Source organism: Notothenia rossii (genome assembly GCF_949606895.1).
Source record: "Notothenia rossii genome assembly, chromosome: 5".
Classification (NCBI taxonomy): Eukaryota; Metazoa; Chordata; class Actinopteri; order Perciformes; family Nototheniidae; genus Notothenia; species Notothenia rossii.
The window spans coordinates 6,473,439-6,501,120 of record NC_136903.1 but is presented as its reverse complement, the minus strand read 5'-3'; the positions used below and the strand labels follow the sequence as shown (position 1 = coordinate 6,501,120).

The 27,682-nt window shown below is 40.2% G+C and overlaps 1 protein-coding gene across 11 annotated transcripts in view; it reads right to left on the bottom strand.

Annotated features, from left to right (window-relative positions):
• LOC307040856 (alpha-1,3-mannosyl-glycoprotein 4-beta-N-acetylglucosaminyltransferase C-like) overlaps positions 1–27,682 on the bottom strand; it is a 177,740-nt gene that overhangs the window by 126,276 nt on the left and 23,782 nt on the right. For 4 of the 11 annotated variants that reach the window (XM_079684026.1, XM_079684027.1, XM_079684031.1 and 1 more), the window contains exons 3-4: positions 22,315–22,772; positions 1,075–1,144 (exon numbers count right to left, since the gene is read on the bottom strand). The exons of 1 other annotated variant lie outside the window; for it this stretch is intronic. The gene's annotated coding sequence lies outside the window, so the exon portion shown is untranslated. Of the gene's footprint in view, positions 1–1,074; positions 1,145–5,612; positions 5,785–6,474; positions 6,762–22,314; positions 22,773–27,682 lie in introns of those variants that run through there. 6 more of the 11 variants (XM_079684035.1, XM_079684030.1, XM_079684025.1 and 3 more) reach the window with 4 other exon arrangements.

Sequence of the window (27,682 nt, the reverse complement as noted above, 5' to 3'; positions counted from 1 at the left end):
TGGTTTGCTTTGTCTTTGTAAACTAAAAAGAACCACTTAAAATATCAGTAATAATCCTTTCCCCAGTATTTCGATGAGGCCAATACATTGAAAAAACTGTTAGATATAGTATTTTGACCAATCATGCTGGTAAATACCTCGTAATGCCAGATATTAGCGATAAACATTATGTGTTCAGGAGTGTTTTGGGAATTCTTGGTCCTAGTATAAGCTGATGAATTACATCTCTAAACCGTTACAAAAGATAGTAAACCTTTGAGATCTTGGGTAATGGGCAAAACATTTTCTTTCTTGATACTTAGGTCGAATAATATGAAGCAACAGTCATCAGTCCGTTAGCTTAGCTCAGCAAAAACTCTGGGAGCAGGGGGAAACTTCTGGCCTGCCTCTGTCTTGTTGTCACAGTGGGGTTACCAAATAGTAGAGAATCCAGGAAATGACTGTTCTCAACTCAATAAGCAAATGGTGTATAACATGTTAATTAGTGAGGTTTACAGGTGGTGGAAGATGGATTTTGTTAATTTACGACGGAGCCAGGCTAGCTGTCACTTCCTGTTTCCATTATTTCCAGTAAGCTAAGCTTTGCTAGGCTAAACTAACCCATGCTAAGCTAACAGATTTAGCGTTCAGACATATGAGGTATAAATCTTGTCATCTATCTCTCGGCCTGACAGCTAAAATGTGTTTATCACAATTCCTTTAACATTAAGGTTTGTGATGCCATTAAACAAAGCGTCTCCGGTTCGGCTGCCAACAACAAAAAGATGCATTTGTGCTGGAACAGTGACAAGACACTGCTGAGAAAGAGATAAAGTGTGTGTGTGTGTGTGTGTGTGTGTGTGTGTGTGTGTGTGTGTGTGTGTGTGTGTGTGTGTGTGTATGTGTGTGTGTGTGTGTGTCTGTGTGTGTGTGTGTGTGTGTGGGTGTGTGTGTGTGTGTGTGTGTGTGTGTGTGTGTGTGTGTGTGTGTGTGTGTGTGTGTGTGTGTGTGTGTGTGTGTGTGTGTGTGTGTGTGTGTGTGTGTGTGTGTGTGTGTGTGTGTGTGTGTGTATGTGTGTGTGTGTGTGTGTCTCACCTTGACATTAATAATGTATCCGGCTGCATTCCATTACGATCTGCAGGAACTTGGGCTTCATATGTCCAGACTCAAAACACAAAACACAGAGGACACCAACATGAGAAAAGGCTCTGCAATCTGACATCTGCTTTACAGTAGGAATGACTTCATTAAATTGAAATATCCAAATGTGTTTTGGGATTATTTGATCACATCTGTGGGGGTCCAGACTCACAGCAATAATTATGGCAACAAGCTTTGATGAAATTATAATAATGTCTTTTTTTTTTATTCCAGGCAAATTGATAATATAATTAGACAAAATGACCTCTTATGACAAATATCATTAGTGTTTGACTAACACGTGAAATTGAATGAAAGCCATAATGCACACACAAGAGGTTAATATTCTCAGCATTTTAAAGATGAAATAAATGCTTATTATTCTCCGTTCTTTCTTTACTCTTTATGTTTGAATGTCAGAGGTCACGCTTTACAATAAAATCCGGCACCATCTTGATCGTTGAAATGACTCTTTGATGGTCATTTCTCTTATCTTCCTTTTTCTTTATGGGTTATTAAAGCCAGAGGTATTCATTATATCTGACCTGCCAATCTAATTCATTCAACTGAGGACACATTGTGATTAAAGCAACCTCAATTCATCAGCCATTCATCAAGATTGTACAGTACGTAATGTCCCTTTTCATAAACGCATGGTTGTAATGTGCCGGAAAACGCCTAAAATCTGTTATGAAAAGCACAGATGTGTTTTATCCTATCAGTTACATCTTACTCTGTATGCTACATTGATTTATTCCCCACTAAGCATAAGGCCATCAATTCGCAGCATATGACATTACGGCTCGTTCAAAGCTGTCTGGGGAGAAATTATCATTCCTTCGATGATGTCGATGAGTTAAGCCCATAGAACAGATGCACGCCTGATGTTGAATTCAAAGCACAATGAAATATTTCACATCAAAGCGCAGCGGGCTCTCCGGAGACAAACTGCTGAAGGTACAGAGCAGCGTTCTGCGGATTCTGGAAATCTTGTATAATTCAGAGGATTCAATTAAACAGGGATTTTAATTACACATTGTCCAAGCTGTGTTTCTAATCATCGTCTGAAAATCCTGCCACATTCAGAAGAATAAAACTATTATGTTTGAGTTGTCGTGTGGAAACTCCAGTAAAATGTCATATTAAATCATTCTATTTCCAGTGTATCTTGTAAAAATGCAATAGGCTTTATATGCCTACACAAATATACTATGACCAGTTCAAATCTACGATTTTTTGCTATTCCTCCTCAACATGATGGGAGACAGGAGCTCTCACACCTATAAGGCAATTATAACTTATTAATACACGGCTTAGTTGAATACTCTATTCTGATTGGTCAATTTGGACAGAGGTTGTTAATTTCATTCATTAACAGACCACTGCTAAGGAGAACAGACCGTTGCTAAGGAGAACAGACTGTTGCTAAGGAGGATCAAGGGACTATTGCAGTCATATCAATCCACAGAAAGAAGTCCGGTAAACTTAAAGTGCACCTATCATGCTATATTTGATTAATATATTGTAGGGCCATACCTATATAAAACATGTCTGTGAAGTTTTTTTTTCAAAATACCAAACAGATCATGCATTTTAGCCATGCCTCATTTTGCTCTATTTGCTCTAATCCAGCCCTGTCTCCACAAGGGCTGATTCTGTGGCAAATGATCTGCGGCTGACCACGCCCATCTGCAAAGGAGGGGGGCAAGGCACGAGCGTCATGTTACCATGCTGTTACCATGCCACGCAACCTCTCATTCCCCTGATTGGTGGAGAGTTGCCCATATAGGCGGAGCACCCCGTTTCTGACGTCAGAACAATTTCAAATCTGTATCAGATCCGTTGCAGCCCTGTTTTTAGAGATTTGGGTATGGAGGAAAAGGGAGAGGGTTGAGTTCCCTGACTCTTGGTGAGTTCCCTGACACACCGGGGACACATATTCATGTATAAAAGACGTACAAAAGTGCATTTTGCATGATAGGTCCCCTTTAACTAGCTAACTGTGGACAACAAACACTAGTTTTCTCCATCAGAAAACATAGTGGAATACTTTTTGATTATTATTGTTTATATTTTGTGGAGAGCACGCAACTTTGTCTTCATGTTGGTTGATAAAAATCTGTGCAAAGGACTTTATTTTATGTATAACTTTTAGAAAAAACTCCAGCCTTAATTTTAATTATAACCTCCCAAATGGCCTGCATCGCTCCAGGGAAGTTCATTTAATTTTTGAAAATTTTCACACAACAACATTATTTTAGACACTTTTTTCACCCATCCAAAACCAAATTTAAAATCTAAAAGTGTTTGGCTAGAACATAATGCGCTAATGAGTGCATATTAAAAATGATATATTTCTAATTGCGTATTCTGCAACGTTATTTTCCCTCCATTGTTGAGATGGTCATAAAAACATTGCAGCTTTGTGGTGTACATTATCTTATAATAATGCCACTAAACTGCAGTGGGAATCATTTTAATGAGCAAAACAACAGCTTTCCAGTAAAGTCCTGAGCAACGTCCAAACTAATGTAACAATAAGACTGGACTGCAGTAATAAACCAAACGCAGGCCCTAATGGCCGACCCTGGAGACTTGATTATGCAGTTTGTGTAACCCATTATTGCAGCGCTGACAGTAAAAAGCCATCATAGCGGCAAAAACCTCAGCATAATGACTCAGTGACTGTGAAACAACATGTAAGCTGAATGTGTGAGACGCAGACAAAAACACTCATGAATCATTTCAGTTCCAATCCATTTTCACGCACGGTGGATACATTAACATTCAGCTCGGAACAGGTCACTTTATACCTTTTCAAGCTGAGCTGTTTTTCACTTTCTGTCATATAAAAGCAAATATCTGTGAAGGTGTTTAGGAAATATTTGATAAAAAGTCTCGCCATGTATTTCTTGCGGGTGTTTATCTCCTGACACCACGTATATCACAATTCCATACATAGCTAACACACTGTAAACCGATTAGCATAATAAAGGCAGAAACATTAACGCAGCATGCTTCCGCCTCGTGCTTAATTCCCGTTCACTCAAAAACGGGAGAAAATATGATCAGTGTTGTCGTAAACACAAGTACAAATCCCCGCTGTTATGGCAGCCATACTGAGAGACTTCTGATGTTTCCATTCCACAGATGCAATTTGCATTTGTTTGATTTCCAGCAGCAGTGTGCAATGCCTGTTTGTGCAACAATACAGACACAAATGAATTAAGATCCATCCTTCCTGGCTGAGATTATTTATCTCCCTATACTCAAGCTGTCTGAACTTGGGAAACACAGCTCCAAGTTATTCATTGTTATTCCCATATCCGTCGCCCACTACCTCCACAGTGTCTTCTGTAAGCCTGTGTGTGTTTTAGTCAAATATCCTTCTTATACAACAGCTAATAAATAACGTGTTTAGCCTACTTTGGTGTACAGATGCGTGAGTGAATCACTGTAATGCAATGCATGCCTATAGCTGTAACCCCACTGCTAATCCTTCTGCAGAAAATCAATTTCTCACATCGGCTTCAGCTGCCCTCAGGAAGACAAATCACAAAACTAGTCAAACCAGCGATCAGAATCAAGAAGACTGGAATCAGACGGAGGAGAGTGTAATACAATCACTAACAAGTCGCTGCCAAAATGAGAGCATGCCATTTTGACTCTCATCAGGCTTTTTAAAGAGGCAAATATTACATAATTAGGACGATTAAGACGAACGGGGACTAAAGGCCAATGGAGTTAACATAGCTGGAGATAATGAAAGGATTAGGGGTGATTCACTTAATGAAGGTAATGGCATTTGAAATGAAAAATAAGAATTCATTCGGGAATACGATTGACAGCTGAATATCCTGGAGTTAAACAGCACAGACATGAGTCTGCTTGTGATGAATAAAGTCATTTTAACAACTGGTATAGAAAATATTTATGAAAAATATTTAATTTGAAATAAAATAGTGATCCTGACAGTGCTTTTAGAAATATCAAATAACAAATACAGTAAACACAAATAACAAAATATGAAACTCAAAAAATAAATGTATATAAAAAAATTAAAAAAGATATATTAAAAAAAGGAAATAAACTTATAATGATGGATGAATTAATTTGAACAACAGATTTAGAACAGATTTCAGAGTATAACATTAGTTAATTAGAAATAATATAGCAATCCTGACAGTGCTTTGAAACTTACCAAACAATAAATAAAAAACATTAAATACAAATAAGAACATGTAAAAAGCAAAGAACACGGTGAGATAAAAATTCAATATAAAAGTGTGATCGATACAGCTATAGAACCGAATTTAGAATAAAACTTTTTTCTGTATTAGTTTGAATCAAAATAGAGATCTGACAGTGCTTTCAAACCAAATAACAAAATATCAAAAATGAAAAAAAAAAATTGAGATAAAAACTCAAACTGTAAAATAACAAAAAACTTAAAAGTGTCAAATATCCAGGTGTGAAAAATAGAAAAAGAGCACCTTTTGGAAAAGAGCGAGCAGATCTGCAGCGAGCAGATGAGCACTGACCCAATCTGACCCACTTCTCCCTGATTTATGGTTTATGGTCCCTCAGCAGACACAGCTTTGTTCTGGGGGGTCATAAATCTCCTGCACCTCAGAGCATCAGCTGACCCGCCCGTCTCCCTCCCTCCCTCCCCTACAGTCCCATCCGCACAGCTCTCAACACAAAGCAGAAATCACCGAGCCACAAGCAGGGCAGTTAATCACCGCCGGCAGACAATGGTATGAAATAGAGCCAACGCGGGGCCCGGCAGGAGATTCGCTAAAGCACTCAAACGGGACAGCCGGGGTTTACCTGTTTGGTAACCTCTAGTCTCAGCAGGGGGGGGGGGGAGTTTCTTAATTCCTGAAAAGTGAAATGAAGTTCTCACAGCTAAGTGGGAGTGCAGGTAAGGATTCGTCATGATGTGAGGACGCCACAAACTGTAGACAATTTATGCTTCGAGCCAAGTGAAAAATAATTTAATCTGAGAGTTATTATGAGACGCATAAATACGAGACTCTGTGGAAGTCGGAGAGGTAAACATTGCACTCTGCAGGGGAATTTCTGCAAGCCTGAATATGTTATTTCTTGTCTCGATAAGATGTCATGACATGTCTCAATGACAGTGTCAACAATGAGGAAAGAAAGACGGAGGAACGGAATAAAAACACGGCTTGCAAAGCGAACAAAAGGGGATTTTAATTTGATGAGGATGAGAGAAGCGTGAGAGATGGAAGCTGGAGGGAGATTCCTCAGCTTGGAGATAAACGCTGAGCAGCATCCTGAGAGGAAAGCTTTCGAAGAAGAAGCACCGTCATGAGAAAAAACAGCACTCACCTGTCTAAAGCATGTGAACGCATCTCTGCGCGCGGTCCTTCTCACAGGGAGAGGGAGCTCTGCTGGTGCTCTGCGCTCGCCACCGGTCTAAATGATCTCCATGACTTATGCGCGAGCAGACAATCGGCTCTCAGACAAGTGGGATAAACACTCATTGTAAAGGCAGTGAGTAGCCAGGCGATTTGTTTTGTGTCTTCCCACTGCCGCGCATGGATGTTCTTTCCCTCTCTCTTCACTCTCCTATTCGACTCTCTCAAGAGACTCTCCCCCCTTCAACTCCTCGCAATCCCACAAAACCTCCCCCCCTTTCCCCCCAAAGCACAACTCTCCTCGCCAAGGTGCCACTAACAGTTTCTGCAAACCCTGCCTTCTCATTGGTTCTTTCCACCCTGCGCTCTTCCACTTTCTCCAGGTTTTTATTCAGTCTTAAAGGAACAATGTATTCGCTTCCCGAGACCCCCACATCCTGCAGCTCATGATGAGGAGTCTTGGGCAAAACTAATTACAGGTTAGCGTCGGAGCAGCGGGACAGACTTCAATAATTCATGAGCTCAATTTAAGGGGTGACGGCAGAAGTGTACCTGAAGAAAACTGAGCCGAATTAGATTTGTGTTTAACTCGGAATAAAGGTGGCAGAAATATAACAGGATATTAAGTAATGCCAGATGTGTATCGATGCTTCTCAGCGGCCGAGGATATGTGACAACATCAACAGGTCTCAAGGTGCCTGGCCTGTTACTGCAAAACAGGGAAGTCATATGTTTACAGAAGGGAAGAGAAGCTAGTTAAATAGAGCAGACATCTGGCCAGAGGCTCTTGTTTAAAAGCAATATAACCCATGTATCCTTTAATAAAGGTAATGGTTGTGTTTTGGTTTGAGAATGAGCACACAAGGCTTAACAAATCTGATTTGTTTCAATCTTGAAAACGACAATCCAACCTTTTAGATATAGAATGTTCTTTGTGTGCAATGAGGACGTATTTGATGTATCTCACACGGGGGAATTTGGTTCCTTTTCCCGATATTACTACAGATCTTATTGGCCCTTATTTGTCAGATAGTTTCTAGATTTGTTTATCTTCAAAGTCAACTTGTTTTTGAGATGTTTAAACATTTTAGAATTTTTTATTTCTACTCTTTTAATTTTACAATTATGCAATGCCTTGTTTTTTATGCGGCTGCAATGCAAACATTTCCCAAATTGGGATCAATAAAGTACCTCTGATCTAATATTATCTTATCTGCTGAAAGCTAGCCAGTCATTTCAAATATATAGCCAGCTAACCTAGTCATTTCAAATATATAGCCAGCTAACCTAGTCATTTCAAATATATAGCCAGCTAACCTAGTCATTTCAAATATAGTGACGACACTAGGCCAACTTTAATTTACGCGAATATCCAAAAGCGGTATGGAAAGTTTCTCCAATCCGTACAATTACTTCCTACAGAATTCCACATGTAATCTGGTTTGTTTTCAAGAATCTGTGAGAATTTAGAGCCAATTCCGAAATGTAAAAATAAGTAATCGTTGATGTCAGAGTCCAGTTGTTGGTGAACAGCCAGCAGTGTGTTTTCTGGAAGGCTTGTCACTGCAGGTTGCGTATCGTGTCATTTACTCCACTTCAAACCTGCTGTCGAACACGCAGAGCACGGAGTGAGCCTTTTCGCAGGCAAGAAGCACTATTTATAATAAATGAGACAAAACAAAGGACTTATTACTTATTCAAAAAGCTATGAGTTTGACATCTTCTCACAAAGACAAATCTATGAGGTCCATAATGAAGATATGCAAGTACTTTCATGTGAATTATAGTCTACGCGTAAGGAACATTTACAAACATTTTGCAGCTTGCATTAGGATTTTATTAACGGTTTGATTAAAGAAGATTACATTGCCTATGATTTATAATGCATGCTAAACAGGAATGGTGAATCTAAGCTACTTTTGAATGAAAAATAAAAACAATTCCCTCATCTGAAGGAGAGGTCGAATTTATAAATACTAAAGTGCACTCATCCTCGGGGTTATACTGATCTTTATTCAAGTATTAAACCATTTTATTTTAACCAATGTTATGTGGAAACATTACAACAGCGATGTCTCTCATGGGTAATTATGATGTTCATTGTGATGTTTTAAACTTAATATTTAAATGTGTTTTTATGGTTGTTTTTCTGTAAGTGTCACTGTCGTGCATTTAGTCAAACTTCTGAAAAAAGTTCCCAACTATTTTCAGATGTTTTCTGCGACTGAGCTCCAGTAAATCCGCCCCTCAGCAGTAATCTGAACACCTGTGTTGCCTGAAGTTCCCGTGATAAATTATTGACGACAATGAACACCTTCAGTCGCAGGTGCATCATCTGTGCTATTTGGATGTCCTACCCGAGGCTCTTCGTGCAAATGCTGACTTTTAGAGTTTGCAGTCTTTGTCAATCGGAGTTTTCAGTGAGCACCATGTAAGTGCACTGAGAGGGCTGTAAACGGAGGGACTGCGGAGGAGTACATATCAGCGCAGGCAGCCTCATATTCAGACGTTTATTGCTAATCCTGCGGCCTGCATCAGGGGGAACAATTGGAAGCAATTATTCATGAAGGTCTCATTGTTTACTGGAGTCTGTAAGAGTCTGATGTACTGCTTTGTTCTGCACTCTGCTGTTCTACATTTACCACCTGCTCACACTGCTGCAATTTGTATACAAATCATATGATCTGATGAATAAAAGAATGAGCCACAAATACAACTTTTCTCTAAAATTACAAATATAAACTTTTTGGGGTTTTCCCCTTCCTGTAGTGTGTTCTAAAGGTTTTGATGCATGTAAATGGTCTGCAAAGGCTAAAATCCCTGTCTCCCCCCCCATGAATAAGAATAGATAAGATGCCTGCAACGTCTCCATTGGACTCCTTTGTTTACTTCCCTAACATGACATCACTATGCAACACTTGCGCTTCTATTGGCTAGCGCTCCAACACATTGCAGGTGATAGGCTAACGGCCCGTCCACACGGCGGCGTGCGTTGAAGCTTCCACGCTTCAGCCCATTCACTGCATTGTGGTTCCGTCACTTCGCTTTGCTCTCGTTGCTCGCTTCAAAAGTTGAGCAATGTTCAACTTTTGAAGCTTCGACGGAAGCGCCAGCCAATCAAATCATATGCCAGTACAAGCTCTAGCCAATCAAACTGCGTGCTTGTGTTTCCGGGGCGGGAGATTCATGTGATTGGTTGTTGGTCGAGTTTCAGACACGCCCACCGGCAAGCTTCAACGCACGCCGCCGTGTGGACGCTGCGTAAAGGGGCGGGACATCTCTAAGTTGTTGGCTAATCACAACAGAGCCTGCCAGCTAACCAATCAGAGCAGACTGGGCTCTGGTTTCAGACAGAGGGTGAAAAGAGGTGCTGCAGCACAGGCAGTATGAGAAAAATAAAGAGCTTTTTGAACATTAAAGCATGGAGACATGTCACAGGAAACACACAAAAGACAAAAAAGCTAATTTTGAGAACAAAGTGCTGCAATTATACTGCAATTAGGACATTTCACTAGTTCAGTTTCCTAATTTCACTGAAAATGATATTAATTGTGCACTTCTTTTGTTTAAAATCACCATTTTCTTCATTACCCAAATTGAACTCATAAATATATAAATTGATGAATAAATCAAGCAGTCGCCTTCAGGTCCACATCTGTAACGTCAACCTGAGCACACCTCCACTCTCTGATCAAAGCTGCCTCGTGCTTTCATCAACAGCTGGTGAGCATTTTCCTTTTTAAAAAAAAAAGGGAATGGCAATGTGGCTTGGTTATGAAACCCATCTCAACCCTCCCCTCCACCCGAGTCTCCAAACAAACACAGCTTGCCTTTGGTCTTTTATTTCACTGTCATTGATACATGTTTCATAAGTCTGTCTTCCTTTGATTCTTTGGCACTTTGCAAGCTTCAGTCTAGCAATCCATTAGCTCCCATTATCATATCTACCGTCATAATTAAAGACAACAGGAAGACCCTCACCACTCTCAAATGTATCATTTTGATCAGGTATGATAAAAAAAAAAAGTAAAATCAAGACGACTCTTTGAGTGAGTAATGATTTTATCGTTCAGTCTACAAAATGTCAGAGAGGTTACCGTAATTTTCGGACTATAAGCCGCGCCTTTTTTCCCATTTTTCGACCCTGCGTCCTATATAACGGTGCGGCTAATCTATGGATTGTACAGCTAACGGCCACTAGGGGACCTCCTAAATCTATGGATTTTACAGGTTACAGTCCACCACCTTTAACTCTGTGGGCTCTATGGCCGGTCCGCGCCTCCCACCTTTAAGCGGTGGGCTCCAGCAGGAAAAGCTGGAGGCCGGAAAAGAGTGAGACAGGTAGCGCGCAAAAGTAAAAGTGGAACCGAGAGTGGTACGAGAGACAGAACGAGAGCAAGACAGACAGACATTACGAGAGCGAGACAGTTTGTCCCCGTACCACTGGTTGAAAACCACTGTTGTAGATCACTGCCGGTACGTGCGCTGGGAGCGCACCGTTTAAGTTTGAAAGTTGAAAAGTTTGCGTGTCTGAAACGCTATGTGATACAGTACAGTTTACACAGCACATGTTCTGTAGCTACTATTGCACTAAATGGTAACACTTGAATACGTTATGCAAATATGCAACTTGTTTGTTGAAATGTTAATAAATGGGAGCTTCCTCAAACAGCCATCTCTTTCCCGACAATCCCCTCTGTGCACGAACCCTTACATATGGTAATTAAACATTAAAACACCTGCGGCTTATAGTCCAGAGCGGCTTATATATGTACACATCATTCAATTTAGCTGCTGCGGCTTATATTCAGGTGCGCCTTATAGTCCGAAAATTACGGTAATTGCTTTTAAATTGCTGTTGATTAACTAATTGAATATTTGACTGATCATGTGACCCCTAAAAAGCTACCTATTCAACCCCTGACTTATAAGATCTTATTTAGGCTTTGGACGAAGGGATAGTATCGCAGCGTTTTTTTGTATTTCAGTGCATTGCATTCCTGCTAGTAATAACTTTTTTTATTTTTACGTTACAGTAATCTGGTTACGTATTTTTTTTAATGTAACCATAAGGGACCAGAGGTTTTTTTACATGTATTCATTTTGATTACGTAACCCTTTTACATGTACTCCGTTACTCCCCGACACTTAACATAAGAATGATCCCAACAGGTTTCAAATAGTTTGGTTTAAAGTTGGGACTTGTCTTGGATAAGGAAATGATAACATCAGATATGCTGAGTTAATATAATATAATATCAGCAGAGAAAACACATCTTATTGAGTGGTACATACCAAGTAATTGAAATTGATTTTGTTTTGTGTGCCAAGACTTTGAGGTATTCTCCTCTGAAATGTCTCCACATCAACACAATTGAGATGAAAGGAATTGTGTTTATGATCCTCAAAGCTTTAAAAAAAATAGCATAATAAAAAGTTTCAACTGCTTGCATAGTGTCTAGCTCAAAGTATCTGAAATGTCACTTCCATTGACTAGCTCAAAAACTTTAGCAAATAAAACCCAAACTGAGTTGCAGAAAAACATGTTTTTTGTACTTTGGGCAAACGTACCCTTTTAACTCTTAATGTATGAATGTATTCCACAAAAAAACAACCCACATCTGAACTAAATAAACCGTCTCCAGCCCATCTTGGGTCCTAATGGGCGGAAACTCACATTATGCTAAATGAGCAGCGGAGGGAGAGGCGCTGAGGGAGAATGGCCATGGAGACGGAAGATGAAGCGGGCAAAGCGCACGTCAGAGAGCGTAAGATCATTCCACTTCAAAACACAAGCAGACTTAATGTTTCCATATAGCAACTCTTCCCTGTTATGGACAGCAGTGTTCCTGTTTGAACTCCTTCATCGCTCGGTGCTAACAGCCCTCAGCTCTCGGTCTCTCTGAAGACGCTCGCTGAGTTTCATAAGTGTATATCTTGTTCAATGCACCATTGTGTTAAAGAACTGTTACATGTATGTTTAACCAGTGGTGGTAAAAAGGGCTGTCCATTTTGGAAATAATTGCAATGAATTGAACATGTGTTGTGATATTAGAGGGAATGGTTACTATTTAAACATTGTCACTATCATTGAAAAAAGGACCTCATTAATAAAAATCGTATTTCTTATTAAGTCTTTAGAATAAATGTATTGTCTCTCAGCACAATACTTCATTCAGAATCATATATTCACATAGTTTACCAAATATTGTGTGTTTTTTTACTTCTATATCGCACTAGTCCTTATCGTAAAATAATGCAATTACATTACTTACATTAATACTTTCACAATGTTATTTTTTTTTTTATGCTTTATTCATCCTGGGCAACCAAATGATTTAAGATGACCTTATTTAAGATGATTTGATTTAATCTAGGGATGTCCCGATCACCTTTTTTTGCTCCCGATCCGATTCCGATCATTTCATTTTGACAATTTGCCGATACTGATTTTTCCCGATCCGATCTTTATGCAATGCATTAAGAGAAAAAAAAGCATTCAAGTTGTCCCTTAAGGTTATTTTTTTATTTAAATTTGATATTCTATCCAACATGGATATAGCTTCTTTTTTTCACAGCAGCATTGGATCAGTTCAGTTGTGCAGCATTGGATCAAAACAAAATAAAGCTTTCAGTACTCGTTAGCTTACTGCTACAATTAGACACTGCGCCCACTCTGTTGCCAGATTTGAGAGAAATAAGCAACCAGGTCTATGAAAACAAGCCCCAAAGAAGCAACACATACATGATGTTGTGTAATTTGAAACCAAAACTAAGGCCTCAGGATGACTTTAAGACTTGAACATGGGCATTTTTGTTTTGTAACATTGAATAAAAAAAAAAACATAATAATTTTAAAAACATTTTTAAAAATCCGATCCCCGATTCTTTTGTCCCGATTCCGATCTTTTCAAAATCACGTGATCGGCTCCGATCCCCGATCACGTGATCGGATCGGGACATCTCTAATTTAATCCTTAACTAAATGCAAGTTACAGTGTTTGTTTAAGCACCTTTTTTAAGCCTTAAAAGGCATATTTAGATGGTAGGATAATAAGATCAGGATATTACGTTAATAGCAATTATTTCAGACAGGGGAATCATGACTAACAAAGCAAGATGGATAGAAAAGTTGTTCGACTGGCCTACAATCTGCTGTCAGACAGTTGAATTAACCCTTTAAAACATGAGGGTCCCAAATACAGACAGTTACAGTTCTCTCTTTCAGCTACTGGTACAAAGAACTTCTTCTAAAAATAATGTTGGGAATGTGGTTTTGAACCCTGCTCAAAGGAAATGAGAAGCCAAATCAAACGCAAATGGGGGTAAAAGAGAATCTTTAAAGCATTTAAATGAACCCCAGGAGGATTGAAATTACTCCAACAGCTACAGTTTCCTTTTTGTCATGCAGGGCCTTCATGTTTTAATGGTGAAATTGCTCTCTATAGTTAAAAGAGTTATTTGAAATCACCTCCAGGTTGTGTGCAATCATCTCTGACACATGTAAGTCCGTCTTTGAAGTGTTTACATTGAGTCAAAATATCCAAGACTCTTATGGCCCTTCCTCAGGCAGCCACTTTTTACTGTCCGTTTTTTGTTGTCTCTCAAGAAACAAGGTTCAACCCAATATCTAAAAACAACAGCCGAGTCTTTTAAGCAAGACCTAAAAGCTGCTCTCTGACAAAACAACATCTTGTTACAGAAGCAACACAAAATACTAATATGAACCATGAAATAAGCAAGATATGTCATCATTAATAACAACAATAATCGTGGTTACTTCAATTAAAATGCACGCATGTAAGACTGATACCACAAAGAAACCATACCATCTTTCCTCCATTTTGTATTTTAGTCAAACTTTCTTAAATGCCAAACTTCTACACACAAACAGCCATAGAGGAACTTTTTCTAACTATAATATATCAACACACTCGCATATCTAATCATACATTCAATGCAAGCTTCCAGCGATTGCACAATGTTCAAATGACAGAATTACATAAAGAATACGTAACAAATCCAATGTATGTCATGTCATGTGTGATTTTAAATGTGTGCGGCTGCACCTGGGGACTGCAAGTGTCACTCAGTGTCAGTAATGTGTGTGACTAATGTGGACATGTGCAGGGTGTGTTCTTTTTTTATGCATCATGGCTGCTGTTAGTGGTCCTACATGTTGTTTTGTTTGCGTGTGTGTAATTGCCATGCCAGCACATTGAGTTCAGCGGCCTCTCTCATCATGTCTGCCATGCATTACAGCTGAGTATCCCCTCTGTCCATCAACACGCCCTCCCCCATTACACATCTCTGTGAGGCCGGTCTCTCCTGTCGCTCAGACACACAACAGAATCTCCCAAGCAATTAGAAATTAGAAATAAGAACAATGATGTATCTTTCCCGTCCCTTCACCCAAATCTGGCTATCAACTTTTAAGCAAACTTAATTCCAACTGTACTATAAGTGTTACTCCTTATTCACACAAAATAAAACCTTTTTTTGTATTAAAATAAGCACATTTGAATTATTTGACTGTAGTTAATCATAGTAACACGTCTTGATGGATTAGCACTGACTCGTGAATTCCAAAGCTCAGTCACAATTCTGATTTGAAACCATTTAAATTAATTTATTTAATGACACCACGTGATCACTACAAGACTTTGAAAACTTGAATTATTTAATTGCCTTTCGAACAAATTATATAGTACAAGAACAAGAACATACATACAAGAACATATATGATTTTCATGGTAAGAATTACAATTATTCAACAATATTTGACTTCTTCTCCTGCTTCTATAACATTTAGTTTTTGGTATGCCAGCCATTTTGGATGACAAGAAAGAGGAACTTCCCAGCATGCAATTTTAACCAATGACATATCACTGGAAAGACCAGGATGTCCTCTGTACAGTACATCAGGGATTTTAACGTTAGTTTACTAGAGTGAGTAAAATGTGTGATTGTTAAGTGTGTTGTGTTAATCCTACTGTCAGTGTCTCACCTTGCTCCTGGCAAAAAGCTGAGCTAATAGACAGCACTGATGTTACGTATTGCGCCGAGGCTTCGGAGCGTGTGTCGTGTAATCCCGGAAGTCTTTAGTGAAGCTTGTGTGGAGGCTTGTATCGTTTTGGGCCAGTGACGTAACAGATGACAAACGAAGCCTCGCTGCCCCTCAACACCACGTGACTGCTTCAGGAAGTGCTTTGGATCGGTTGAACCACAACGCTCATAATACCCATGGATGTATGATAAGAACGATATTACCCCTCCTGTACCCGGGCCCGGCGGTGACACGATGGAATTAAGAGAGCTCAGACCCTCACTTATATAGAGGTTGGAACATGTCATAAGTATAAATAAATAAAAGCATAAATAAATGTAGGAATAAACACATGAATAAATAAATGAATAAATACAGGAATAAATAGCATGGAGTGTTTTCGGGTAGGTTCAGTGTGTGGGATGTGGCTCAGCTGGAAAGCAGTTGACTCTTAACCGCAGGGTCCCTGGTTCAACGACTGGTCAATAAGTCTTTTTTTGTGTTTATAAAAGCTACAGCTAAATGAGATGATGTAGTTAATAAATGTATTCTTTGATATGGTTTAGCCTTTCTCCGGCTACAACATGGTTAAGTTTACGAATATTATTAAGGAATACAAATCCCTCTTTGCAATGTTTACCAGCCTCCTTAGGCTTTTCAATCACAATCAACTGGAATAAAAACAATATTGTTAACATGAACATATGATTTTATGTTCGTTGTTTAGAGTTATTCTAAGGCTTTACTCATTGGGAACTCGGTATGAGATAGAGCACACTGTTGCAAGGGCAAATCTGCCTGTTTTACACACTTTGACCAACAGGGAGGTTTGTGTTCAAATGAAGCCCATGATGAAGCCTCATGAGATGAACCCAGTGGCGGACTGGCCATCGGGACGTTCGGGACGAAACCCGATGGGCCCGTAACGAAGTGGGCCGGTCGGATAAGTCACTAGCACCCCCCCTCCGTTGACAATTTACTAGTGGTACCGAAGTGGGCCGGTCGAGATGCCCGGGCTGATGAACCCTTTTGGGAACCAATTGGCTGGAAAGCTTCAAAGCTTCATAAGGCTTCACCTCGCCATCACTAATGAACAGCACCTGCTTATGTAGATGTGCCTGGTTAATTGGACTGTGCCATTCCCCTAAAACATTGAGGGGTGTTTAAAAAGGCTGGTTCATCTAAGCCTCCCATCTTTAGTCTTCTCTCCCCTGCACTCAACAATGGACCGGCCAGCATTGGTATAAATTACTGCAGAATGGAGAGTAAGCCAGTTCGTCTTGGGAAGAAGAACATGCAGCATGGCACCCATTTTGGTAAAGTTTTTCTTTATTTATTATATAATGCTAGACCCTAGATTGTATCTGTTTTTCACCTTTTTTCAACACAATTTATCTTGTTACCCATCCTAAAAACTGTACGTTTATTTTGGGTAAATAAAATCCTTATTTTGTTCAACCTTCACCTGCATCTTTAGTTTTTGCGTACCCTGGTCCATCACAAACCAGATAAATATAATACATAATTTAATAAAAGAGATGATTTATAAATGTTACTTGCAAACAGCTCACTTAGAAATCTTCATGGTAATCTTTTGGCAAAAAAATAACTGTAGAAACGGGTCAGATTTAAAATTCAGGAACAGTATTAAACTCTCAAAGTCGAGATCCGATGCAAAAGAAATGACCATGACCGTTACGTCACTATGACCAGGAAGAAACAAATGGAAAAAGAGAAATGTCCAACGAGGCGTTCTGGGGCAGCATCAGGTCTTCTCTGTGTTAGAGTTTTACTCCCTACAGGCCTTGTGACTCTGCAGACCGTTTACATGCAGAAAAACCTTCATAACACACAAGGGGACGGGTAATAACCGGAAAAGCATGACATGGGAACGTTAACGTTTTCAATGTGAGACAGACAGGACTTAACAAAGTCTCTTTCTCCTTCTGAGACTGAAGGGGTTTCTTCCCAAGGAGAGATTTGTTACCAAAAAAAGTCAGTAAAATGTCAGTAAGGATTTCACTGTTAACAGTATTAAGAAATTATTATAGATTTAAAGCATCAACAGTATTGAACTCTCAGTAGTATACAACTGAAGCTGAAATAAGTTACAATAGTATGTTTGTTTTGTTTTTGCACTGCTCAGTCAGAGGCATTATGGCTTCTCTATCTACCTCTCAACGTGAGCTTTTCTTTCCAAGAACAGCTGTTACATAAAACTAAGGGTGCAAATGTCAGTCAGGATGTGTTTCACGCTTGTGAACAGTTGTTGAGCAAATACTAGTAGTTGAGTGTAAGATACATAAAAAGCAAAATAAAAAGCTATTGAACAAAGTATTAAACCTCAGTGGAAAGAACATGTGTCTAATTTCATTAACCATCTTGTAATGTCATAACAAGATGTGACTTTTTCTGACTTCCTGGCTCAATATAACATTCAACCTACCACTACTAGGGTTAGGGTTAGGGTGACCAAATACATTTGGTACAAAGAGGGTTACATTTTATACATAACAAACAGCAAGAAACCCTAGTCTCTCATACCTCATTCACACCAACGGTGTTTCAGGGCCGGTTCGGAGCTGGAGCTTCAAAAGCACCGGGTTTTCCTGTTCACACCGCAGCGGAGTAGCCTCTTAGCTCCGGAATCCGGTTCATTTCAAGCACCAAAAAATTGTCCGGCCAGAGCAAAAGCACCGCATACGTCACGCTTACGTCGAGGCGGGGGCAGGGGCGGGATCAACTCCTGAACAACAACAAAAAGCCGGCGTTTTATCCAGTTTGTACACAACGATGGAGAAACTTAACAAGCAGCAGTGGTCCACTGAAGAGACCAGCTACCTACTGGGAATCTGGTCTTCTGAAGAGGTACAGAGGAAGCTGGAGCACAATCGGCCATTGTTGTTGTTCTTGGTGTGAGCTGTGAGGGGTTTCCGCGCGGTTTGGCTTTATGAAGCAGGCACGCAAACGGTTACGTCATGACACAAACGATGACGCAATGACGCAGCACCAGTCGGACTCTGGGCAGTGTGAAAAGAGTCGGAGCTAAACCGAAGAACCGGTTCGGAACCTGAAAAGCTCTAGCACGGAACTTGAACCGGAGTTGCGTTGGTGTGAATGAGGTATCTGAGTAAGACTCTTGCACACACAGTTATGAAACTCATAGTAATGCACCTTCAATTGTAGCGAAAATGGAGAAGAATTTGAAAAAAATGGACATCTGGCGGACTTCATTTTCCTTCATACTGAAATACCAAATGAAGAGGTTATGTTGAATCCTCAGAAACCAACTTATATAAGAAAACTTTTTTCAATTGAACGTCAAAAACTTCACCAACAGATGCTGGGATTGAAGGTGAACTCGTCCCTGTCTACGACTGACTCACTCTTCCTGAAGTAGCAGCAAACATTATGTTGAGCATATGGGAGTGAATATTATACCCGAAGCCTGAGACCCCTCCTCTTCCCGTCTCTTAATAAACATGATATTCACTCTTTGCACGCTGCTCACTGAACCAGCTAAGCACTTGACGGCAACATCAATGCATCTCCGAGTGTATGAATATACAGTCTGGATTCATGCCTGAGTGTTTCAACTCCTTCCTCTCATAATCTTGGCATCGGCGCTAAGCATGCTGTAAGTACGGTCCATTCTTTCAATGTTCAGCCGGGCAGGAAGTCAGTCATACGCGCAGTCATTCAGTCAGCGCTGGCGTTAAGATTTCTCCTCACACACCGGAGAACAGATCCAATATCACTGAAGCAACCTTCATTCTCTGATCGCGTACGCCTCGCTTCCTCCCTGTCACAGCGAAGCTCGATGGCTGCCCAATAGATTCCAGCTGCAGACATTCATGACCCGCACCACCTCGGATAATCAACCCCCGTAACACTCTGGGGGCAAAAGCGCGGTCAAGAGGCAGGCAGACAATTATTTGTGGCATTTGTCTAACCTTTCACGGAAGAATCAAGTGAGTGGCTGTCTGGAATACCTGAGTGGAGTTCGCTGGGAGAAATAATGTACATTGGCTTTTACAGTAAAAGCAGCAGCACACTGGGTTCATTATTGCCACAGCACAGCATGACCCCTTCATATAATAATATAATAATTGTGAGGGATGAAACCCCCTTTAATGGTCAATTTGAATATATGTAAATGTACATCAAAGCTTTAATGTCTTAAATATACATTATTCCAAATAGCCAGAGTAGTTTTTGTTTGTTCTCATGCAGAACAAGGCAGAAACTTCACACCAACATAAGATTGAATTTAACTTCATTGTGGATGGGAAGCCACTTAGGGACCATGTCTTTATCGTAGCTCACAGATGAAAGAATGCATTTCCCTCAAGGCCACATCTGGATCAATCGCCACAGCCCCCTATATTAAAATGCCCAACTATCAGCATAAATATTGCCGTTAATAAATTGAAATGTTGGACATTTTGAAACCCAACCAATTTAGGAAGTTATTCATCTGACATATTTATAAGAACTGTGGTCTATTTGATGTAAATCTAGCTTTTTCTCTAAGACTATCCAAACTATATTCCGTGCTGGTCACGTTTCTAAATACTGCACTTAAACAGACTTTTAACCAAACATCAGCAGCCTTATTGTTCTCTATAAAAATCGCATTCAAGCCCCAACTCAGGTGTTGAAAGAATGAAGCCAAAGCGGGAGTACAAAAATGTGCATTTCCACCAAGGTCACACCTGGTTCAAAGTCCCCCATATCAAAATGCTCAACTTCACATTAGAAATAAACAGATTACAGCCTGTTATAAGAAACACGTTTTGATCTCTCTAGTTATTTCCTTTCTTCATGACAACTGTACTTTGTATATAGCTCGCCTGTTTAAATGATATCAAGGCTTAAAGTTGGGAATAGTGAAGGAGTTGCCACTTTGAGTGACAGATCGGTGTTGCTATAGCTGTCTTCATCTCTTTGCTCATTTTTGGATAAGCCGAGAATGTAATACTCCACAAATCTCTTTAAGACAAACACGGAGGATCAGGGGGAGCCTGCAGCCAGGAAGAATACAAAATCATTGACACAGTGAACTATTTTCTAGTGTAGGGATCAAACATTCCTTTGTGGAGTGGCAGTGTAATCTCTGCTGCCTCACGGCTATTATACACAAAATAATCAGTCCAACTGTGAGTTTTCCACAGTGCAGATACTTTTACTGACTTGTGTAGCTCTCCAATCTGTCAGTGGAAATGAATTCTATCCAATTAACAGTGGTTTCACAGAGCTCTGCTATAACAAGCCGCGGCTCGGAGAGGGAGACTCGCCCCTCGGTGACCCCTAATGAGCCGGCAGCCTCCTGCCAGAGGAAAGCCGAGCCGCTGTACTTGTAATGAGCTGCTGTTTAGCTACAGGCCTGTCGGATGAGGCATGGAGCTGTCATCGCACCGCGGGACGTCAGCCGACCCGCAGATGATGCAATTCTTTGCCGACATTGAGGACAATGCGTGCCTTCGGTATACAGTTTAAAGCCAGCGTTCATAAGGTGAAAATCATTGCATTATGGATATCAAAGTTTGTAAAGAAGCTGTTTACACTTTAACCATTAAGTTATTTCAGGTCTGTCTGTTTTAGTTTTAAGCGCAGTTGCTAATTCATATTTGGTTTCTTTCTGAATTGAATGTTCCTTTAGTTAAACATTTACTTACAGTATTAAGAGGTTGAGTCTAAAATGCCAAATAGTTTGACGAACCAACAGTCCAAACAAAATAAAGGTACTTCATTCATAATTACCCAAAACAAAAAACGGCATAACTTCACATTTACAGTGTTCAACAATGTTTGCCAAATATAAAAATGTCATGTTGTCATGTAACGGGATTACGTAATCAGATTACTGGTTTATTTTGAAAATTGTGGATAACTAGTAGGCTTTCAATGCTACAATACCTTTTTTAAATCAACAATGGTATATTGCAAAGCGTAGGCTACACACTTTATTTATGCGTTGTAAACTATGTGTTCCTGCATTGTGCACTTTCATTGTTGGTCTATTGACGATTGAATGATTATGCTTATAGAATTTATTTTCTCTGCAAACACTGAAAAGCGAGAAATGTTTTAAGTTCTACTTTTTTAAGGTTACATTGTTCTGTTGTCTTTCGTAATGCTATTGATATTTATTTTATATTGTGTATTTGTATTGCATTTGATATTGAGGTATTCCATAAGTGACAAAGTAATCAGGTTTTTAATGATGTTAGATTAGGTTACTGATTACATGTTTTAGGTAATAAATCATTGTAAAAATTATTAAATCAACCCTCCCAACCCTGCTTATAACACACACAGTGGTGTAGTTTGACCTCCTGGCACCTGTATGTTTTTTGCAGAAATCCATTAGGCGAAGATTTCATTTAGATAAACAAAGCCTCCTGTTGTTTATGTCTCCAGTGGAGCTTTAATGTGCTTTTAAGACACAGCTAAAGATCTGGACTCTGATTCTTCCTGCTCCCTGGGTTGGGTAGGAATTGGTTGCATGCTCTCTGGGTTTGACTTATTGCATTCCCGATGTTATCAGACACACAGCCCCACATGCCGAGCTGAGGAGGCAGTAAAGTTGTGACCCGGGCTGCATGTTGGTGACACGCTGCAGGGACGATAAGAACCAGAACACACACCGATACACACTTATCAGTCCAACCACGTGTGTTTACCTGGGAGTCCTTCAGCTACCATCACCTCAACTCACTGTCACAGCACACAACACCTCAGAGTGATCACAGCGGCACTCACCTCTAAATCTGCAGGGCTCCAAATGCAGATGTTTTGGGAGTCTGAAGAAGTGGGTGTTTCTTTTCCTCCCTCTTCCTCTCTCTTGTCTCCTAAATGTTTGATTGGCTCGGTTCACGGGCTCCGATCTCCAGCGAGTCCACGAGCAAACAGAGAAGGCACCGCTGGAAATCTCTGCAGCGGCTGACTCCTCCGCGCAATTTATTTCTTCTCTCTCTCTCTCTCTCTCTCTCTCTTTCGCTCAAATGTCTCCTTTGTCTCCTCCTCACAGAAGACAAACTTGGAGGTTTTCACCGGGCATACGCAACTGTGGCGATCGCTGTCACATCCCCACGGTGCTGTGAGTGCTGGTGCTCCTCTCCGGTGTGCTCTAGCCTCTGTTCCTCCCGGCAGCACGCGGACAGGAGGGCGGTGCTCCAGCGGTGCGTGCGTGGCGCGAGCGGTCACATCCCTGGATTCACCTGTCAACGCAAGACAAAGTACATCCTATTTAAAAATACAACCGAAGATAAGACCCCTCAAACCCAGGGGCGCGGATAAGATTTTAGTGGGACTAATTTCTGGTGCAGAAAAGCCCTCCTCTGGGAGGAGATTAAAAATAAATACGTGTATAAACCCTGATGTTTTAGGATGCTCAGGGTTTGGGGGAATATAAAGTTAGAAGATAGCTGCCCAAACTTTTTTGTAAAAATCAATCCAGACCTAATGGAGGTCTGGAGGACTTAATAGAGGTTTCATCCCGCAGAGCCTTTTAAAGGCTTTGTTGCCTTTCTGTATTGTCGGAAAGGAGATAACAGGGAGAGTAATATCGAACCAACCTTCATTTTGGCAGGGACCCCTTAAACCTCTCCAAGAGCCTGTGCTTATTTATTTGAGCTTGAAGCATACTTTTAATATAGAATAAGAAAATATAAGATGCCTGAAACGTCTCCATTCAACTCCTTTGTTTACTTCTGTAACATAGTGTTATCATACGTAACACTCGCACTTCTATTGGCTAGCGCTCCAACATATTGTAAGTGATAGGCTAAGGGGCGGGACATCTTGACCAATCCCAACAGAGCCAGCCAGCTAACCAATCAGAGCAGACTGGGCTCTGGTTTCAGACAGAGGGTGAAAAGAGGTGCTGCAAAATAAAGAGCTTTTTGAACATTAAAGAATGTAGACATGTCACAGGAGTATAGGAACAAATACTAATATGAACTGTGAGCATCGAAACTGAGACGCTAATCGTTGAAGAAATATGCAGTGTGAAAAATGTCAGCGTCTGTTTCTAATCACAAGTATCATGGTGGGCCTATTAAGATGAGCTTATTAAAACATTTCAGTTAAAATGACATTGCACCATTGAGCACAGTCTCACAGAGAGGATACTGTGGATACCAGCTCATGCTTCAGTTGAGGTCATATTTGGGCTAAGCTGTTTATATGCATATTCATATCCTAATCACAAATGCCCCAGCATACATAATTAAGCCGAATACTTTGGACATTATTATGAAAAGGAAACTCAGTGTGACCACAAAAAAATACATTAAATAGGATACCCTGGGTAATATGAGCCTATCCCAGCAAATAATCACGATGGGGGCTTATATACCAGATGGGGAATTGGTGTTTTCATGCCCCAAATGGAAATGTTGAGCCTCCTGAATAATATTGGGATGTAAATGTGCATGAAAAATGATTTCATTATAGCAAGTAGCAGTGTGACATTGTTGAGGTGAACATTTATTTTCGGTACGGGCGGCACACAAAGCGAGCCAGGCATTGTTGATCACTGTTGTCCAGTACATTTAGTTTCATAAATCATATCAGGGCTGCCAGTGGTGCAGAAGTTGAGGAAAAGTTTGATGACAGCACAGACCTGCATATTTAAGCTTTGAGACAGAGTTAATAATCATGCTCACTCCCAGTAGACATCTGCTGGAGGACGAGGTATAATTATGCAAGAGCTGCAGTACAGTGTGGTTCTCAGAGTAGACCGATTTTTATTCCACTAGACTGTATTTTCTCTCCCCCATACATCAATGGTACATGGTGCACTTTTATATCCATTTGATGGCTGTAGTTGCTACTTGTTTTGAAGAGTAGGTTTTAAGATAAGACGAGATAAGATGGACTTCATTGATCTTGCAGCAGCAGAGATGAAGCGAGAAAAAATATGCATTAGAGGAGTGAACTAAAATCAGGACATATAAGCTCCTATAAAACATAAAGTGTGCAATAGAACTTGAGGCTTTTCCACATCATATAAAATATATAAATGCACTCTTCACATGTTAAAGTGCAGGTCATATTTATTTATGTAAAAGCTCTTGTCTTATCAATACCTTCCATGTCATGTGACCCAGTGTCAGCACTGTATAAGTAGGAAACAACTCTTTATATTGAACGTCACACACACTTTGACAAATGATTTTGAAAAGTATTGGACCATATTCCTCTGCTGCCAACTCCAAACTACGTAACTTAGGGGTAATATTTGACCAATCCGCGTCGTTTGATACCCATGTAAGCAACTGACGAGATCTTGCTTCTTTCCCCTACGAAACATTAGTAAACTGAGGTCTGTAGTTTCAACACCCGACCTAGAAATGATTATACATGCTTTTATTTTCATCTCGCATTGACTACTGCATTGTGTTCCCTGATAGATAAGTTACAAAAATGGATAACCTTGGGTATTCTACTTTTTTAATATTAACTGTAAACACAAATATTGACCGCAAAAGAATGGTTAGGCAATACAATACTTTTTCAGGCCTTTGTCTTGTTGTGTTATTTTCAGGTAGCATTCAGACCAATCCAGCTTTGCCAATAAGACAAGGCAGAAGTGAAACTCAACGCCGAAAGAAACCTTCTTCCTGATATCTTATTAGAGCGCGGTAATAACTGAGGGTGACTCAGATGTAACAACTTTTAAACCAACACAGATTTCCTTTTTAAAACTAAAAATATTCAAAAAGATCCCGGTAAGAAAGGCTATATAAGTGCAGGAGACAAAAGTAGGATTTTCAAATATGAATATTACACACTTGTTTAGAGTAAAAGTCATAACAAACTCACCATAACGCGAATGTGTTTGTTAAATCTAAATCACCTCATGGTTCACTATGCCTTACTTATACTATGCAATCATGAGTCAAGGATCAATATGATGGTGTGTGTTTCAAAACAAACATAAAGACTTTAAGTGTTTTTCTGCCAACGATTTCCCAAAAATATTTTGAAAAAAATATCACCTGAATGCATGCCAGGTGCAGAGGAGGGAAGTTCAACCTTCAAAAGATTGAGAATAAACCCTGTGGCGTAATGCTGAATTATTTACTAGCACAAATGTTTTAGTCTATCATTGATCCAAAAACCGACTTGCAAGTTCAAGAAACCTGTTTTCATGTTCAGAAAATATTTGTAGTCCAGCTGTGCGCTAAACCTCCGGAGAGCCAAACCCGATTTTCCTTTCCTGAGGTGTACGAAACCTGTCTGCTTAGTTTTTTTACCAGAATTATCTCGGGTCAGAAGAGAGCTCAGGGGCTGAAGAGGGGCTTAGGATAAGTCAGAGCGACAATTAGTGGAATGACACATCTTGACACGTCAGGCCTCCAAACAGCCACTGATGAATCATAGGAGCCTGGCCAGAAATAGCCACCCGAGCCCCGGCAACAAAACAGACCAGCGCGTGTTTCAAATCTGTTTTTACATCCCGAGACTGTTCTGACTCTCTAGGTAGTGAACATGCTGAATGTAAACATGTGTATCTTTGAAGGAATATACTCTACATGGCTCCATGCTGGTGATACTTAGCATACAGTGTGTGTTCAGTTGGTTGGGAAAGAGTATTTTTTGTAACGTTATCTCTCATTTAAACAGCCTCTCATCGTTGGGGCCATTCTTCAACCTCTAATTTTTCGCTCTGCATCGGACAATTGGCAGGTAGCCCTCGACAAAAATACACCTGTTTGCTGTTCTGGTTCCTATGCCAATGCCAAAGTGCGTTAAACCGGCATTCTCTGTAATATCCAGCATGGGGCAACTCCACTAGTTGCAAAAACAAGTATGGTTATATAGTTTACTTTTAACACTAGATTCTATAAGAACATGATTTGTATTGTATTGCCTTAGTTATGATTTTCCTGAAAATGTTACGTTCTCAATTGCTAGTTTAGGTCTTCTTCAATACAGTATGATGATCACTTCCTATATTATGGTCCTATGTATAGTAAAATAGACGTCAAAGCAGGGTTTGATTTAAAGTGGAACTACCTCGTGATTGGTTGTGTTGTAGTTTTGATGCTCACCGTGTTTTCTTCTTAACCCTCCTCTTGTCTTCGGGTCAAATCTGACCGATTTACTACTTTCATCAATCACACTTTTTTGTTTTACATTCGATTGCATTAAGGCCTTATGATATCCTTCACAGTAGACATTTGAACATATACAATCGCTGATCACCACTTTCATTGGATTTTGGATGATTTAGTCAACTTTGTAACACCCATGGTGTGACCGCCATAAAGAAAAGGAATTATTAACCATCCGGAACCAGATAAAACACACACACACACACACACGCTCTGTCCCCCCCCCCTTATGTGCCCAATCCCCCCATGTGAATCACACACACACACACACACACACACACACACACACACACACACACACACACACACACACACACACACACACACACACACACACACACACACACACACACACACACACACACACACACACACACACACACACACACACACACACACACACACACACACACACACACACACACAAGCACACACACACACAAGCACACACACACACACACACACACACACACGCTCTGTCCCCCCCCCCCCTTATGTGCCCAATCCCCCCATGTGAATCACACCTGGCACACGCAATACATGTTCAGTGTCTGTTCTTTGTATATTTACTGCTGTTGTTCATGTGTACCAGCAGTCTGATACAATATTTACAGTTTGAAAGGATGTTAAATTAAATTTGGTGATGATTAATGGTTTTTATGTTAATGTAATAGCAGTTAAAACAGGACCGGTCAAATTTGACCGCGAACACAGAAGTAAGGGGGGGAACACGAAGACAATAGGAGGGTTAAGACTGTACTCCTTTCAGTTCTAGTAAGATAATGGTTGGTCGCCTTAAAATGTCTTCTTCATTGTTTGGTTGAACTTTGCTCCACCGTGTCATTTTGTTTCTGGTTGCAAATACCAAGATGTTTATGGCAACAACCAAAATGACAAACTAGCCCCTCAAATACGTACTGTAGATGGACCAATGGATGACGTCACTGTGACTATGTGACTATGTCCACTTCCTATATAAGGTCTATCGTTGGGACCCCAGAGATTTA